The sequence below is a fragment of the Tenrec ecaudatus genome, chromosome 12 (assembly GCF_050624435.1).
Source record: "Tenrec ecaudatus isolate mTenEca1 chromosome 12, mTenEca1.hap1, whole genome shotgun sequence".
In the NCBI taxonomy this organism is placed as follows: Eukaryota; Metazoa; Chordata; class Mammalia; order Afrosoricida; family Tenrecidae; genus Tenrec; species Tenrec ecaudatus.
Window position 1 is genome coordinate 15,058,991 of NC_134541.1, and position 19,403 is coordinate 15,078,393.

The 19,403-nt window shown below is 41.7% G+C and overlaps 1 protein-coding gene across 7 annotated transcripts in view; it reads right to left on the reverse strand.

Annotated features, from left to right (window-relative positions):
• The window catches only part of NCOA3 (nuclear receptor coactivator 3), a 150,356-nt gene extending 131,310 nt beyond the window's left edge, over positions 1–19,046 (reverse strand). For 6 of the 7 annotated variants that reach the window (XM_075528639.1, XM_075528636.1, XM_075528637.1 and 3 more), the window contains exon 1: positions 18,916–19,040. The gene's annotated coding sequence lies outside the window, so the exon portion shown is untranslated. Of the gene's footprint in view, positions 1–18,915 lie in introns of all 7 variants that reach the window. The other variant, XM_075528633.1, reaches the window with a different exon arrangement.
• Between the last annotated feature and the right edge of the window lie 357 nt (positions 19,047–19,403).

Consider the following 19,403-nt stretch of genomic DNA (forward strand, 5'->3'; position numbering starts at 1 on the left):
ATGTTTGCAACTGAATTCATCCATGCTAGAATGTCCATTTAAGATCAAAAGGACAGCATTTGTCCAAGGACAATGTACAAATGGTTAGGAGAGGAGGACTGGAAACAGGAAACAAATGATAAGTGAGATTAGTGATAGTAAACTGACACTGACAGGAGTACAATGGATGAGTTGAAACAAAACTGCTTGGGACTGGAAGGATGGGAAGTTGACTAGGGTGGGGGGAAAGGGCAGGGGACATTTAGGCTGAGAGGAATGGATAAAATAGAGATTGGCTGGAGGCTGAGAGGGGAAGTGCACGGAGGGACAGGAGGAGAGGTATAGATAAAGGAAAGGTCAAGAGGAAGGATGCCACAGTACAAGGGAGGAGCACACAACAGGGGGAAGGGTGGAGACCAATGTGATGTGACAACACTGTTCTTATTCAAATATAAATCACAACAGTACAGAAAACAATTTATGTGCAAATATATACTTGTATTTGCAATATGTAAAATAAGTGACAGTGTATTGGCAAACACATGACTTCTTATCCGATGCATTCCTCAAACCCTCAATTGCTCACAGCATAAAAGCATTGACAGTTTAAAGAGTTAATTCCTAAAACCAGAATTTCGTTTTTATTGTGATAAATCATTTTACTGGGGGCTCTTACAGTTCTTAGAACAATCCATACATCAATTGTATCAAACATTTGTACATATGCTGCCAACCTCATTTCCAAAACATTTTCTATCTACTTGAGTCCTTGGTATCAGTTATTTTCTCAACCTTCTCCCACACCCTCCCACCCTCATGAACCCTTGATAATTTATAAATTATTTGTATTTTCATATTTTACACCATCCGCTGTCTCCCTTCACCCACGTTTCTGTTGTATGTCAGTCATTGCAAAAAAAGTCTCCCGCTTCTCCCCCTACCCTCATTGTATCTCTACCCCATTTTTGGTCCTGAGGGGTTTATCTGTCCTGGATTCTGTGCGTAGAGAGCCCTTATCTGTACTGGTGTACATGCTCTGGTCTAACCAGATTTGTAAGGTAGAGCTGGGGTTCTGAAGGGGGGTGGGGAGAAGCATTAAATAGCTAGAAGAATCTTGTGTGTTCCTTCTGTGCTATGCTGCACCCTGGCTGGCTCATACCTTCCTTGTGACCCTTCTGTGAGGGGATGTCCAATTGTCTACAGATGTGTTTTGGGTCTCTATTCTGACCCCTCTCGTTCACATCAAAATAGTTGTTTTGGGTCTTCTTATACCTGATCCCACCAACTCATGATCACACAGGTTGGTGTGATTCTTCCATGTGGGCTTTGTTGCTTCCCTGCTAGATGGTTACTTGTTTAACTTGAAGCCTTTAAGATCCCCAGATGCTCTATCTTGTAATAACCGGGCACCATCAGCTTTGTTTACCACATTAGTTTATGTACCCATTTTGTCTTCAGCAATCATGTCAGGAAGGTGAGTGTGTTAGACAGGGTTCTCTAGAGAGACAAAACCAAATTGCTATTTATATATATTTATACAGATAGATAGTAGATAGATAACAAGAGATGAACAGTTAAATTATAAAGCAATACAAATGGCTCAGTGCAACTCACTCCCGAGAGAAAGTTGTGAAACACTGGCAGTCCAAGTCTTGATGGCTGCCAGGTAGTCCTCTGTAGAGAGATTCAGGCTATCTTGGCACACGCAGGAAACAGTTGGGCAGGTCACCAACAGCCAGGTCACCAACAGCCAGGTCACCAACAGCCAGGTCACCAACAGCCAGGTCACCAACAGCCAGGTCACCAACAGCCAGGTCACCAACAGCCAGGTCACCAACAGCCAGGTCACCAACAGCCAGGTCACCAACAGCCAGGTCACCAACAGCCAGGTCACCAGCTCAAGAGATGTAAATTCCAATTATGTGGCGAAGCAGGTCTTGAAGGAACCTCAAATTACAGCGACACAGTCCACAAGTTAGGTGTCCCACAGGTGGTGTAGCTTGCAAACTGAGTCACAGAACAAGCAAGGCAGCCACACACTGGTCCGATGATCAGAGAGTGTGAGACAAGAAAGGTGAGGCTCACCAAGCCATTTATCTCTCCGCCCTTCAATTAATCCCACTTGTGTTTATTGGCCAGGCTGGCACAATAAACTACCTCAGTGAGCATCACAGAATACCAGGTTATTAGAACAAAGTGTTCATGCATTGAGGGAGGATTTGAGTAGAGGCCCAATAGCCCTCTGCTACCTTAATACTTAATCTATAAATATAAGTACATAACCCTATAGCCCTATCATTATATATTAATATATTTACATATGTACATGCCTATGTTTATACCTCTATAAATGTTATTTTGCCGCCTAGTTTTTTCCTCTATTTCCCTTTACTTTCCTCCTGTCCCACTATCATGTTCGACCTTTATTCCGCTCTGTATTTCCTCTCAGCTACATTGCACGTGATGAAACCCCACCAGGGACATTCTATGGCCTCCTCACCATTGATTTTAGATCTCTTGTTCTTCCCTTGTCCCTGGGTTTATTGGCTCCCCACTGCTTTTCCCCCATCTCCTCCTCTACTCTGTCCCCCTGGAATTGTTGGTTCCGCTCTTTTTTCCTTGGGATCATTTATCCAGTCTATCTTACATAGACATAAAAAAAGGAAAACCATGCACATAAAACCAGAATTTCTTAATCTGATTCCTTAATGAGTCAGTGAGTTTGGATTTCTGGTTGTTTTCATATTTAATAATAATTATTATTATCAATAATCTCGTTGTTAGACAATTTTCATGAAAGGGATTAAAGAAGGTAGAAGAAGGAGATTATGGTGCATTTGTAATCAACTGTACATCATTTCCTTCTTCTAGTTCACAGGACAGGACAACTAGGAGTACGCAGTCATTAGGAACTCTCTATTATGTTTGCCTCAAAGTCTGAAAATGGCCGAACAATAACTCCACTACGAATTTTAATATGTAGCCTATTAACCGTTTGAAAACTTAAAAGGAAATATGAAATAGAGATTAAGATGCTTCTGGGAATCTATTAAGTACCAAGTTTATACAAATATTTCTAAACTTTGTTCTGAGCATTCTAATGCAGTATATTCTATATAATAAAATTGTGAGAGAATTGAGTATCTAATCTCAGATTCACAATAAATCTATTGAAATAAAAAATAATTTAAAATAACTAAAAAACAAACAACTATTAACTATAAATTAAAATAAAATTAATAACTGCAATTTTTAGAAGAGATTTTAAGTAAGTTGGTAAGTGCAGTGCTTGCTGGTCACAGAGATCAAACACACAGCACCATATTTATGTGCACTTACACACTGCCCACTGAAAGCTGATCAGGTGTCATTTTATCATTGATAGAGTAGCTTCAAATCCCACTCAGAGTGGGACTGCACTTGCATGAATACCAGCAAAAGCATGCCTGCATGTTATTATGGGAAATAGTGGAAAATTTCACAGGCTGACATCCAGAACGTCTGCGGTTCTTTTTCATATTTCTTTCTTCCTGCAAAGCCGTTATTAGACCAATAGTTGGTTTTTGTTTTTCTTTAAAGCTGGAAATTTCCACTGATTTTAAACTAACCTCCTTAAATGTAAATTGCAAAATGTTCCAAAATTCCAGCATGACAAAGAATAATTCAGACAGAAAAGGAAAAAATACATATATATATATATATATATATATATATATATCTTCAAATTAGGGTGAGGAGATTAGTAAGTAAATTGAGGTGAGTTACCCTTTCCCAGTAAACCACAAAAAGGAAAATGTCCAGGGAGGCTCTTAGGTCATTTAAGGTTACAATAGTTTCATACTAGATGCAACGAAGAGCACATTGTGAAGCCAATATTTTCTCATTAGCTCACAGTGCAGGCATTCAAAAGCTAATACATGCAGAACAGGTAAGCACCGCGGGAACCATGAAAGAGAAGAGAAGAGAATATAGCTTGGCGAGAATGGGACTCCTTCTGTACTAAGGGAAGTAAGCCTTACAGATTGGGTTTTCCTGTAAGGGCTAAATAGACAACAAATAACAAGCTCTCAGAAAAGATGCAGTTTTTGATAGGTTTTCTGAGCCTGCTCATGAGGATTATATCAGACTAATAATATTTAGTGTTTGCGCCAATAAATGAATAAATGAGGCTTGATTGGTTCATTCTTATTAAAGTGATAAAAAGATTAAGTTCCAGACCATAGATTTTAATTTTTAAATGACTTTCAACAGTTAAGTACAATTGAAAATCATTGACTGTACTTAAAAACTTGATTGCTTCAAATTGATCATTCTCAATTTTCTTTTCATTTATTTGGATTAAGAAATCAGATCTAGGGGGTCAGGGAGGGAGGAGGAAAAAATGAGGAGCTGATACCAAGGGCTCAAATAGAAAGAAAATATTTTCAGAATGATGATGGCAACAAATGTACAAATGTGCTTGACACAATGGATGGATGGATTGTGATGAGTTGTACAAGCCCCAAATAAAATGATTTTTAACAGGAAAAAATGTGATCTATAATATATGTTTACATAATTGCTTTTCAAGTACATGACTACTGTTAAAGCACTTAAGAGATAAAATACAAATGACCAAGAAGTCAGGCATTAGTACAAAAGCATTGTTGATCAGCAGTTTAAGATCTGATCTACCGAAGATAGAGAAAATATTTATATGACTTGACTGATAAAAGATGCATCAAAGAATGAGAAAGGAAATTTAGATTTAAAATCACAATGAGCTACAACTGCACATCTACCAGAATGGCTAAAATTTAAAATAAAAATACCAAATGTTGGTGGATAAAACTGGAACTCTAATAAATTACTGGTGATGTGAAAAGTGGTCATCACTTGGTTAAACAGCTTCACAATTTCTTAAGCATACACTTGCCATATGGCCCAGCAGTCCTACTCCTAGGGGTTTGTCCAAGAAGACGGAACTAACTGTATGTTCACACTTTAACTCAATCCAAATATTCAAAGAAAGCATCTCTATTCTTAAATAGCTAAAAAACAAGTAACAGCATAAATATAACTCACTGGGTAAATAAACAAATAGTGTTATCTGTGTATTTCTAGAGTAGAATATTACTCAATAAAAAATAAACAAAGGGCTGTACACACAACATGGATAGTCCTCAAAGAATCAGGCCAAGCTAAAGAAGCCTGATACAACATACTATACGATTCCATTAAGATGAAATTATAAAGCAGAGCAACATCGACCAATGCAAAGCAGATCAGCACACCCATAACTTACATCTTTCTTAATGATGAAAGATTGAATTCTCTCCCCTAAGATTTTGAACACGGCAAAGATCATTCAATTAGAGGGACTGGCCAGTCCAATAAAGCAAGAAAAAGGCACACTGACTGAAAAGAAATAGTCACAATTCACAGACAAAATAAGTTAAGCAGTTATAAGTTATTAGTCAAATATACAAAAATAAAGTCTATTGCTATATACTAGTAACAAACTATTGGAAAGTAAACTTTAAAAAACAGTGCTATTTATAGTCACACTAAAAATTAACTATTTCATGACAAATCTGACCAAAACTGTTAAGATGATATACTGATACACAGTATACCCAACAGTATTAAGAGAGATTAAAGACTAAAAAACAAAACAAAGACAAAATAAACAGAGCTAAAGGTTCATGGATTAAAAAAATAAATTGTTAAAATGTTATTTCTCACCCTATGGATCCCTGAGTCAATACAATCACAATCTAGTTTCCAACAGAAATTTTGTAGAAATCAATAAATTATTTCTAATCCCATATAGAAATCCAATAGCCAAAATAATGTGAAAAGGATCAATGTTGGAAGATTTACATTATCTCATTTCAAGCTTCAATAAATAAAATAGTGCAGTACTGGGATAAATGTAGACATACAGATAAATTCAACAGAACATATTCCAAAAATAAACTCACACATATATGGTTCACTAATTTTCAACAAAGGTACCAAGGCAACTCAATGGGTAATGAATAACCTTTCCAACAAATAATGTTGGAACAAATGGAAAGCAAACAAAATGAACCTCAACTCTCGCCTTTTACCATAGATATAAATTAACTCAAAATGAAGCACAGACCAATTTCTGAAAGAAAACTCTAAATCTACTGAAAAAAAATCATCATTATGATCTCAGATTTGCCATTATTTGTTAAGATGCAACAAAAAAAGCATGACCCATGAGAGAAATCATTAATTAATTAAAACTTTTGCTCTTACAAAGTTATGAAAATGAACGGGCTATGAACTCAAAGAAAGCCATATATATCCAAATCCAAAAGGATTTGTATCTGGAATGTACAAAGGAACTTCAAAAAGTTTGTGGGGAAATTCCGTATCTTTTAATTCCATATATTCTTAATTCCCTATATCTCAGTCAAATAAACAAACCTAATTTTAAAATAGCCAAAAGAAGGTATTACCAATGGCAATAAAAACATATGAAAAGATGCTACATCATTACTCATAAGGGAAACTCAAAACCAGTGATATACTACCATATGCCCGTCAGAACAGCCAACACTTACACTTACGACTCTACTAAGTGTGGGAGGGTATGGAACAGTTTGGAACGTCCGCAGGGCTGGGGAAACTGGACAGTGGTACACCCAGTTTAAGAGAATGTTGGACAGTTTCTTAATAGTTTAAAATATGCACTTAGCATAGAGGTTATTCATTTCTCCCATACATATTTAGCTGAAAGAAATCAAAGCCTATGTTCTTCTTCACAAAGCCTGTGCATTAAAGTGCATAGCTCTGTATTTGATAGCAAACATGGTTGAACATTGGTTGGATAAATAAGCTGTGGTATATCCATATAGTGAAATAACACTCAGCAATAAAAAGAAATAAACCACTGACATACTCAACAACTATCGGAAGAAATCAGACTCCTCCCTATCCCCAAGTACATATTGTTTGATTCCATTTAAATTTTTTTTAATTATTTATGATACAAATGAGGAGGTAAGGGGAGTTAAGAGATGCAAAGCAACTTTCAAAAGTGATGAATATTTCCATTATGGTAACTGACAATGGATTTGCACCGCACACATAATATACCTCACCTGGTGTTCTCAAATCTATGACATTTATTGTATGTCAATTATGCCTCATTAAACAGGAAGGAAGGGGATGCACCACAGTTATGCGCGCCCTGGTGGCACAGTGAGTTCACCGTTAGGCTACTAACAACCAAAAAGTAAGTGGTTCAAATCTGCCAGCTACCCTGAAAGTAAAGACAGACTGTCTTCACCTGTAAAGATTGAGTTTCAGACAACCTATGGGGCAGCTCTGCTCTATCCTATCGGATCACTATGAATTATGGCAGGGGGCTATGGGTTAAAGCAATTTCCTGTGGTCAGTAAGAATAGTGACTGCCAGTGGGAGAAGAAGAACTTCTTGGGGTAAGGGAAATGTTCTGAATCTTGATTGGGGCAGAGGTAAAACAACTGTTTACATTTGTCAAAATTCTAATTGCACATATAAAAATGCATAGTACTTGATACAGGCAACTCAATAAATAGTACCTTTTATCCTATCTCAATAAAGTACATTTTAATTGAAAATTACATACCCAAATGCTACACAAGTATACTTAGACTACCACTTATTAGCCCACGCTACTGGTTTGATAGCCCAGCATTGTAAAGAATGTGCACGTCCCTAAAGAAACACCAGAGCACAAGAAGAAAACATTTTTCAACTCATCAAATCAAGAAAGCAAATGTTTTGAGAATGATGAGGGCAACAAATGTACAAATGTGCTTGACCCAATGGAGGCATGTACGGATTGTGATCAGAGTTGTATGAGCCCCTAATAAAATTTTTAAAAACTCAAATTAAAAATCTTGATACCATAATTGATATCACGGGGACTGAAGAAAGGGGCATTTTCATACTCTGCAATTAGATTTGTAAATTTTATGGGCAAGTTGTAATACTTAGCATAATTGTAAACTCACTCATTTACCCCTTCCATGTCTAGAAATACATGCTACAATGAACCTTGGAAACAAATATATGAGGGCATTCATCTTAAGCTCTGTTTTTAGTAAAATAAAACTGGGCAGATTATGCTATATCCGTCTAATGGAATACTGTGTAACAATTAAGAATTAGGCAGCTATAAATTACTAACATAAAACCTACTGCAAGGTCATTTCAAAACAGAACTTCAAACCAGTTCAAAGTGGTTCAGTCAAGGCTAGAGGACACAAGGAAAGCATAGGTGTTGCATATGAAAGAGGCCGCTCAGTGATGGGGGTGACCAGTTCCAAGTGGCAGCAGGTCACCATCTTTAAGCAAGGCCCTATTGCCTGCTTCCTACTCATATCAAAATGCAACATGCAAGAGAACTGGTTGCCATGCAACAATATGCTGTTAGTTTTTTCCTCCAAAGAATATATACATAGTTTGAGTGTCAGTTACATAGTCGTTTTAATTTTATAAAAATATATCAGGCTTGCACACTTCAGAATGGGTGAAATCATTCAATATTTATCAAAAATGTAAAGGAAAATACATTAAACTTGAAAGCTTTTAAGTATATGTGTGCCCACATGCCTAGACTAGGAGTCCTCATGGCATAGTACACTACAAATTGGGTTGCTAATCACAAGGACAGCAGTTCAAATTCATCAGATGCTACAGGGATAAAAGATGAGGCTGTCTGCTCCTATAAAAATTCAGTATTAGAAACCCAGTGGGGCTGTCCTACTCTGTCCTATAGATTTAGGATGACTAAGAACTGATCCAATCAATGGCGGGGAGTTTGGTTTTTTGAGTTTATATGCCTAGCCTGGAGTGACAGTGACTGCAGTCTCTGGGAAGAGGTGAAGGGGTAGAGGAAGTGAGGAGCCAACAATTGGAAAAAGGTGTCTTTTTCGTTGTGTATGCTTTCTTTTATACCTTGGATTTTTTTCCCAAGTGCACTTGTTAAATATTTCTCCCCGCCCCTCCCCCCAAAAAATGTTTACCTGAGACCATTTACAACCGTATATCTATATGGGTCAGGATTATCTTGATACCACAAATGGAAAAATGCAGAAATAACCAATTATATATGAATTTAAGTTTACAATAGTCCTCTCTAACCTAACTACTCATCAAATTTATATTCACAAGTCTCAAACTCACTATACTGTTTACATGATAAACAGTATTATTTTCTATTTAAAAGATAAATATGTAAGAATAGAATCAGTTTCTATTTTGGAGTCCTTTACAATATTTCATTTGAAAAATAGGTCTACTGCCCAAAAGGGTGAGCGACTCAGGACAGTTAAATGAGATAATACTCTAAGCAGACAGTATTTCCAACCAAAATCACTGCCATAGAGTCAATGTTGATTCCTAGGGATTCAAGGTGGAATTGTCCCTGTAAGTTTCTGAGACTTTATGGGAGTACAAAGTTCCACCTTTCTCCTACAGAGTAACTGTTGGTTTCGAGCTGCAGACCTTGCAGTTAGCACCACCAGGGCTCCTCCTACGATACGTAGGCACTCAATCAGTAGTAGCTTTTATTATTAAATGCACCTACAAATATGACCAGAATATATCAAGCAAAATACAGGAAAATGACTGGGGGATGGGAGGCAAAGTAAGGGGGCTGGTTAATTGCTACTGAAATAATACAAACTAGAGAAAAGATGCTGATGCTAGAGAAAAAGATTAGAGTCAGATTATGACAGGCTGGGTAAGTAGTCCAGGGGGAGAACTTCGGTTTCTTTTCTGCGAAGACATGAAGAGCACTGGCAGGTTTCAAGCCTTCCAGCAGTGCAGCAATCTGAGGGGATGAACCTGGCAGCCTCCTGAACAATTGGTGAGAGTATCAACTTTAGGAGTAATTCATGAGAGGCATCTAAGCTTTAAATGTGCATTTCCCTTGGTTCGAAAATTCGCTTCCAAAATTGCTGTACTACAGATTTACTTCAATAGCGGTGCCCAGATCAACATACAGTTCACTGTAACACCATTCAAAATGCAACAAAAACTGGAAATAGTAGTGAGGAGATAGCTAATGTCAAATCTATTTGTACCACAGAATATTCTGCAGTCTGGGGGCTTTTGCTTTTGTTTTTTTTAAATGAGGTGGAGAAAGAGCTCTGGAGTTCTTTTGTTAAGTGAAGAATAGCAGTCCACTGGGTTCCCACTTGTTAATGAAAACTAAAATGAGAGGGGGAGAGAACACGGAAACGGAAGCGCTGCTATGCGTGCATGATGGCATAACCAGAATACCCTACAGCAACTGTCACTGGAAGGGCTGGAAGGAGGAGAGACTTGGGGTACATACAGGCAGCTCTATTTATTGTCACTGTGCATCACCTGCCTGCTTGACTTACACTTTTAACTAGGTGTATACATAAACGAATCAGAAAAATAACAAAAAACTTCACTGCCTTCAAGTCGCTTATGGCTCATAAAGACCCTGTAAGACAGAACAGAACTGTCCCTCTGGATTTCCAGGCTGTAAATCTCACAGAAGCAAGAAGTTCCATCTTTTTCCTTCTGAGCAGCTAGTGGGTTCAAAGTGCTGACTTTGTCGTTGGCAGTGCAATGAGTAACCCACTGCACACACTACCAGGGCTCCTTATACAAGATGTGGGAAAGAAGAGATGAGCACCAGCCATGAATTCCCTTTCACACAAGTCTGTACCCGCTTTGTGAAGTTTTCAACAGTCTCTGAACCACTTATTTCTGCCTTTTCAACTGCTTTTTGTTTGTTGGTTCCCATTGCAATTAGTCAACTAGAACCAGGGCTTAAAAGTTTTCCACTCACGACCCCGTTTTTGCCCAAGAAAATTGTAACACGGGCCAGAAACACCTCGATTCATTATGTTTGGTTTCCGTTCATTTTTGGTCTTTGAGCAAACAGAAACCTTTTACTGATGCCAAATTTTTCAAGACCCCCACATTCAGTTATGCAACCCCATATGGGGTCATGACCCACAGTTTAAGAAGCTTTGAAGTAGATTATAAACTCCTAGATCACAAAGGGATTTTAATGTCCATAATACTTAGCACAGTTCTTTGAAGAATAGGGGTCCTGAATCAAAACAGTATGAGCAACTTACAGGGCTGTTCAGTCCTAGGGAATATGGAAAAATATGATGGACTCTAAATCCCAGACGTGATTTCACCGGGGAAAGAAACACCTCACTGCCTTTAAGTCCACTCCAACTCATAACAACCCAACAGGACCGAGAACTGCCCCTTTGGGCTTACAAGACTATACATCTTAATGGGGAACAGAAAGCCTCATCTTTTTCCTGTGGACTGGCTGGTGTTTTCCAACTGTAGATCTTACAGATAGCAGCCCAACTCATAACCCAGTACGCCACCCAGGTAGAGAAACAAACAAAGCACTGAGAGTGCAATGCTGCCCGAGACACTGACCCGCAGTGATCTTCCCTACAGGGAAGAGTAAAACTGTTCCCATAGGTTTCCAAGGCAGAAATCTTTATGGAAGCTAAGTGCTACGTCCTTCCCTTTCCCCATGTCCCCGGAGTGTATGCTAAGGGGGGAGGAGTAACAGAGAGCAAAGTAAGAATGTGATCAATGCCACTGTACGTGTAGCAATTGTTGAATAGGTGTGCCAGGAGCCTTCAAAAGGCTCCTGGGAAAAATCCTTCATCTTTTAATTCCAGTTTTCCATGAACTGTTGGAGCCCCACTCCAATATTCGGCTGTGCGGATTTCCAACAACATAATGTAAGGCATAGGTCCTCCTTACTAACCTTCTTGGTTCCAAAGATCAGGCTGAACTGGCTTAATGAGAAAGTCTCAAGGGCTCTGATAGACTCACTCCCTGTCAGGGCCCCCTTTTCCCCTTCCCCTAAGTCTTGAGTCTCTGGAAGGGTATGGCCAGAGGGGCGTGGTATCATTTCCCTCACCCCCAAGGAACCTCTGTGGTTTGGAGGCTGGGTGCTACCAGCTGTTCATCTTCGGTAGAAACCCGCACATATTCCATCTGTCCAGCCTCTGTCCAGAGGCCCCCTTCCTGTCCCCACTTGGGGCTTCTCCTACTGGCACACCAAGCACCTTCAGATCTTCACCCACACTTCCCACTGTCACATGCTGTGACATCCTCCATAGCCAGATGGAGACATCCTAAGGAATTGAGACAGTGTCCCTCCCTCTGCCAGCTCCACAAGGCTCAGACTATTAGGGGGGCCTCCTTAAAATCTTAGGAAGCTCTCCTAACTACACAAGGCCAGACAATGAGACAGTTCATGAGCAAGTAGGTGTGCATACCAATCCTGTCTGTCTCATTCTGTGAGGATCATCCCAGAACCATGTGTGCAGTTAGGTTTCCCTAGATTAAGCCAAACACTTGCCCCAACCCTAAAGTAACCAAATTGGCAAAAAGATATTGCCAGCAACAGAACCACCCCCCAAAGCAGGTTTTTTTAAGAGAGGCTAGCTTGACTAGAACAGAGGCTATGTAGAGGATCTGTTGAAGAAAACCCTGAGTAATCCTGTAAAACATTTTCAAATAAAGTTGCCAAAATCCGATCTGGAATAAAAATCATCAAGCTGATTTAACTACTCTACAGAGTCACTTAAAATTCAATAACTCATTTCACTGATGACAGCTTTACTGAGAGTAAAGAAAACTTTATTTCCTTACACAGGAAAGAAAATTAAACACATTGGTTTTTCACATTTACAGCATGTGCAAGGGGGCTTCAGGAAGCATGTGAAAAGCTATCCCCCCAAAAATTTTTTAGTAAAAAAAGAAAAATCCCACTAACTTTTAATTTCATGTTCCATGACTCCTCATATTGTGGTGAAGCCAACAGTTCAGTCATTCTGTCCCCAAATTCTTCATGACGAATAAGCAATGAAAGCTGCATGTGACTTCACAGCATTATCTGACATGAATGCATTAATCCACTTCATGACTGATTTACCAATAAAATTTAAAGAACTTTATTCTACATACCCATAGAACTCAAAAAAACAAACTCACTGCCATGAAGTTGATTCTGATTTATAGCCACCCTATAGGTGGACAGAACTGTCCCTGTGGGTTTCTGATACTCTAAGTCTTTAATAGAGTAGAAAGCTTCCAGGTGGGGCTGTAATATAACCACTACCAGATAGATAGATATATATATATATCTCATCCTATGGATATGTAGTAGAGGCCTGGTGGTGATTAATATATATATATTTATATAAATAATTTCTAACAGAAGGAACGTTGAAAGATGATATTGCCCACCCTTCTTTAATAGGGTCACTTCCCTAGGAGTCAGAATTGTCTCAATGGCAGTAGGGTCTTTAAATAAATGAAAACAAAGATCTACAGATTGATTTGCCCAAAGCTTACACTAACAAGCTAGTCTCCACTTCACTGATAAGTATTCTTTTCAAAGTGATAGGGATCAGGTACCAAAAGGTGGGAAATATTTTAAGAGTTTTTACATGTGTAGCTATTCTCCAGTTAAGGCTCCGATTTGAAATTGAGCATATTACCAAGCTACTTTTTCCACCAACAGCAATTAACTCTCATTTATAAAAATGTCAGTTTAAGACACTTGGATTAAATAAGCTAACATTTCCCATCAAAGTAAAAATAATTTGGTTTTAGATTTCATTCAAACAGAAGAGCAAAAATATATTTATTCTGAAAGGCTCTCCCCTCACTGCCCTCTTTTTGTGAAGCCCCTTTCTTCCCCCTCCCCAGGCTTTCTCCTCCTTTGTACTGAAGTTCTCAAATGCATGAGCAGGAGGAACAATGCCACAATACAACGGCAGGCTTCCTGCCCACTGCTCAGCCATTATTCTGAAGACTTGAGAACTTTCAAAACACTGCTTGGGTTGCTTTGAAATTCCCTCTTTCAGATTTTCCCTCCTTCATGGAACATCTACTTAAAAGAATGGCTTCAAAAATGTCTTGCTGTACCCAAGCAAAATTCTCTACAGAAACGGGCCTGAGCGATGAGGGCAGTATATACGTGACTGAAGTTTAGAAAAATACAAACGTAAAAGTACCATCAGAAAGAAAGATCTTATTTCTGGCCAACCATAAAAACAGTACTTTCCCCGTATGTATAAATGAATCTAGTTTCTGGAAAACTTCATATGTACATGAATAGTACATATCTTAACACAAAATTACCACCACTTTATTATTATTATTAATACTATGTAGATACCTAAAAAGTTTCCAACTACATCGGGCTGAATAGAAATAACTAAATCAATTAGTGACTTAAATGGAATACATTTCATAAAAATTGTCAGGGCCGAAATTACCAGCAGTTACCTGAAAACCTGGGGAATTTCCCATTTCCTCTTCCCACACGTTAAATGAATGGTAGCAGTCACAGAACTTACTAATTAAACTTGGTTGGTTGCTGAGACAAACCAATGGAACTAACTACACAACACACTCCCAAAGCTAGGGACTGGGGTGGGGAGGGTAAGAATCAATCCTCTGCCAAGCTCTACATAGTTTCTTTCCTTTTTCCAAAGGAAAAGGCATTCAAAACAGAAAGTCAAATTGTTATAACAAATTTACTTTTCCCAAACTCTTCATCACTTCCATATAAGAAAAAAGCAAAACAAAACTTCAAGAGTTGACTAATTCATTTAAACAATATTTAATAAAGCCTAATCCCAATACAACAAAATAATTTAACTAGTCCCCTGGAGTTTGTTATAATGGGATTTAACCTATACACTCAACATTCAATTAAGGATGAGGCTTATCCTAATTGAGGATTAGGCTGACTTCTGCAGCGCTTCCCATCAATCCACCCAGTCACCCCAACCCAGCTGCCATGGCTGCCAAAGGCAGAGCCCCAGGGAGTAGTGCACTATCCAGTCCTCTGAGCAACCCAGGTCACTGCCCTCCTTCCATCAGTGTGTGGATAATCAAGTGTTAACCTTGGCCATCTAGTCAGCCTGTTTTCCAAAACATGAAGATGCACAGCCCTCCCTCACAGCAAAGCCATGAGAAACACTTCAGAATACCTTCAGAGAAACAGCAGGCAAAAAAAAGTCACCCCTTTTCCTAGAAGGCAAAAGAAAACTACGAATAGAAAAGAAAAACATACAATAAGACACAAGTGATCTTAAGGAGAACCAGCCAATGTTCATCCATTGGCTTTAAGGACCGCTCTGATAGGTAAAACCGGTTTACTCCTCAGGCCTCTAGGCCAGTTTACTATTACTCAAATAAACCTTTATGGCTGCCCCCTTGGGAAGTTGACCTAGCTGGCAGTCCCTCCCAAACAGAGGTACTGTTGACACGGGCAGGCTGGAGGTAGTAGTCTAGGGAGATTATCCAGTGACTGGCCCCTAAAGTCTTCCAGCAGCTCCTGCTGTGGATCTGCTGGCCATTTTCCTGCTCATTTCACAGAGGGGGGAGGGTAAGGTGATTACCTTCCAGTCCATTCCACCATGCGTCAGAGGTGCCTCAAAATAAAGTGAGGCTCCAGGAGGAAGGCCTGCTTAACCCAAAACAATCCTCTCCCAGAAGTCCTCTCAGAAGCCGACAGGCCAAGTGAATTTACCTAACAAACACTAACAGAGGGAAGGGGTAAACGGCATGACAAGAGGGCCCCTCCTCCACACTTTGACTGTGAAATGTGTTCATTTTAGAATCCCTTCCCCCAGCCTCAAAAAAGCACTCCTACAAAGGAAGAAAAGTGCCCACAGGTTACTCCAGCACTCAAACTGAGGGCTGGCCCTGAGACTCGGACATACACCCATTTCTTTCCAGCTGCTGAGCTATAAGGAAAAGAAAAAGAAAGAAGCCAACATACAGCTCCAATAGCAATTTCCCAGATCTTTCATCACCCAACAATGAAAAAAAGGAAGCGTTCTATACTAGAGTAAACACAACCCAGCCTTTACCTAGGACACGACAGTACCTCTTCAAACCTGATTCACACTTGGTTAGCTAACCCTAGGCAGCATTAACAGAGTAACAATTATAGGAAACTGTGGTGCTCTGCTGTGTAGACAACCAGAAAATGGAAGTCATAGACTTACAATTTGCTAAAGGAGAAAAAGTTTTTTAAAGTACTCTACAGCCTCTAGCCACAGGTAGAAACTGCATAGGTATAGTTTTAAAAAAACAACAAAACTACAGCCATTTAGCTTTAAAACTAATTAGGGAAAAGACATTTGGAGGTGGTTTTGTTGCGTTGGGGGATTTTTTTTTGTTTTTCTGTTTTCAATCTTACCCTAGTGTCCAAACTCAAATAAATGATAAAAGTACTCAATTAAAAGACTTCTTCTGACAGAGTAGCCTTCAAGTTCAAACTGTTCTACAATCATGTGACTAATGCACAAAGAACTAAAATTTTTATAAAGCAAACTTTTTTCAAAAGCATTTTACTGGGAGCTATTATAGATAACATACCATTCAATAGTGCAATCGTGTAAACTTTATTTTTAACGTAAGGTGTCTAAAATGGCAAAGCAGCTTAGTTCAAAAGGCCAGTCAAGGTCTTCTTAGTAGACAGTCATATAATCACTACTTTTTACTTACACCTGCCCTAGAAAAAGGCCCAGGGTCCAAGAAGGGTGCACTCCACTCCTTACTAAATGAATCCTAACTTACTGTCATGGGAGGGAGGGAGGGAGAAGAGCACACTTCATAGAAACAATTCTCATGCTGCGGTGGGTAAAGACATGTACAGCATGCTGACTTCCAAAATACAGGTTTCATCTACCTCTAATAAGCTAGCTCTGACATCACTGAATTTTTTTAAATGAATTCTTCATGCTTGTAGCTTGAGAATAATCATTCTGAACTGTATGAAAACAAGTCTTGGTGATTATGCTGGGCTTGTTGTGCATTTTCAAAGCCTCTGTAGTTAAAGGAATATTTTATGATAGATAACAGTTCCTCTAGCTGCCCTAGAGCTTCCCAGTAAATCGACAATTCCCATCTCCAAACGGCACTTCTTATATGCCAGGAGCCAGCAGAGGGCTTTTTTTTTTTTAATGCTGATTGGGCAATTAAGTCATTTCTATCCATACATAAAATACCCCTGTAATTTAGGATCACAGGCGATGTAGCTTACTTCTCATTTAAATGCAAACGTGAAGCAGCCTCCGGTGACAGGAGCCGCAGCGTTCAGTATCATTTTACTGGTTAGCCACAGCAGACGCTTCATCTAACAAACAATGCACGGGCCAGACCCCGGCCCCCTCCGACTGTCATTTCCTAAAGGGTGTGCCGACATCAGGCAACACCGGCCACAAGTTCACAAGAGTCCTTCTAAGGCTAGCAACACTGGGACAGTAAAACACGTTCTGCTCATTTCCCTGCCTTAGAAAGAGGCGTCTGATAAACACCTGAAGCTGGGGGTTCTAAAGTCCAAGGGCGCCCTCCAAAAAGGTACCACTTGGTACCTCCGAGGGGGGGAACTGGAGGGTTTGGAGAGGAGGGCAGGGTCTCTCAATGTTTCCGCATCTTCCCGGCGGTGTGTCGCAGGCAGCGGCCCCTATTCTACATAAGCAGGGCGGACTTCCCACGGAGCAGTTCACAAACTTAACAGGCTCCCGCTTACAAGCTCCACTGCGCGCCGCATTCGCTGAGGGGGCCCGCGAGGATCCTTTCTCACCCACCCCACCCCCACCCCCACCCCAGCAACCTGCTGCTGCAACAGCCGCTCCCGCGCGCCCGTAGCCCGGAGTCAGGTGGAGGCCGGCCGGGCATTTAAATGGAGGCGAGCGGCCGCCAGCCGTCTTACTCAGTACTACGACTACCACTCGCCCATCTCATTCAGCTCCATTGCAAACCGCCGCCGCCAGCAGCCAGCTGGTACTCGCCTTCCTGTTTCTTTACCGCACGGGCTTAAAAACCAAAAAAAAAAAAAAAAACCCAAGTTGGCTTTGAAGCGCGACTCAAGCGCAGCAAAAAGGAAGTCTTCCAATTCGACAGACCCCCACCCCCATCCCCCACCCCCTCCCCAAAAGAGAAAGGGCAAAGTTTGGGCTTCCGACGTTCCTCACCCCTTCGCGTGCCACAGCGGGTGGGTTAACTTTTCCAGCCCAGGTGCCCCCGCTCTCCGTCTAGGAAGCGCCCAGCTCCCCTCCGGCTGCGGGCGTGTTATTTGAAGGCATGTGCAGGGCACGTTTATTGACATCCTTACAAATTGAGCCAGTACCCTAAGAAGATTAGAGACGGCCGACGGCTCGCCCGCTCTCCACACACACACACACACACAATAGTCGGGGTACTACAGACAGACGGCCAAGCCCCACATCGAATCCCCAACTTCCCACTTGCCATTCCCCAGCCTTCACACCAGACCCGGGAAAATGCCTTCGGACCGAGACAACTCCCCAGGACCCAAAATGGAAATTCCGCGGGGGGGATACATCTTAGAAAAATGCACCGCCCCCCGAAGCCCCAGTGTCGGAGGGCACCAGGCAACAAAATCCCGCCATCCCCCCCCCCCCCGCGATTCTGAGAACGACCTCGGGGCTGGGGGGGGGGGGTTGTCTGAGAACGACCTCGCGGCAGCGGAGGGAACGCGGGGAGCGTGCAGGAGCAGCCCCGAGCGCTGGGGAGGCAGGAGGAAGGTAAAACTTTAGGGACAGGAGGGGAGAGAGAGCCCCCGCTGTCACCCCCAAACTCTCGGGGTGACCCCTCCGCGCGGCGACAACCGCTTACCCCTGTGCCGGCCCCCCGCTGACCCCGACTGCCCTCCCCTGGCCGCGGACCGCCCCAGGCTGCGGGGCCGCCCCCGACACCCCGAAACTGTCCTCCGCGCGCCCCTCGCTCGGCGCGCCCATCAGCGCCTCAGCGAAGCTCAAGCCGCCGGCTGGCGGCAGAGCCGGGAACTCGCCCTCTCCCCTCGGCCTCGCACCCCACCCCTCGCCAGCCGCCACCACCGCCTCCTTTATCTCCACTCACCGATAGCCGCCATTTTCCTCGCTGCTCAGCTTTAAATCGGAAACTCGCCGCTCAGTCAGCGGCCACCGCTACCGCCGCCGCTACCGTCTCAGCCGCGGCCGCCGCCGTCGCTCTGGTGGGGCTGAGGGAGCAGCGGCTGAAGCCGCGGCGCGGAGGCCGCTGGGATATGTAGTCCCGAGGCCCCGCCCAGCACTACTGGTCCCAGGGGGCCTTGCGCGGCCTGCACGGTGGGCTCGGGCGCCCGCGCCCGGGCGTCCAAGAGCGGGGGCGTGGCCACGTGGGATCCTTGCAAGGCCTTGGTTCACCTAGCACCTGGGTGTTGCTCAGGGAGCCGAAGAGGGTTGCATTGGCAGCGCCGCCGTTTACTGTTCAGACTTGCATTCATCCAGTGGTATCAACTAACATTCCTGGAGTGTTTATTGTATGCCAAACGTGAGCCTCAGAGTAAGCCTACCTTTGGGACCACTACTAATCCGTTTTCAAATGAG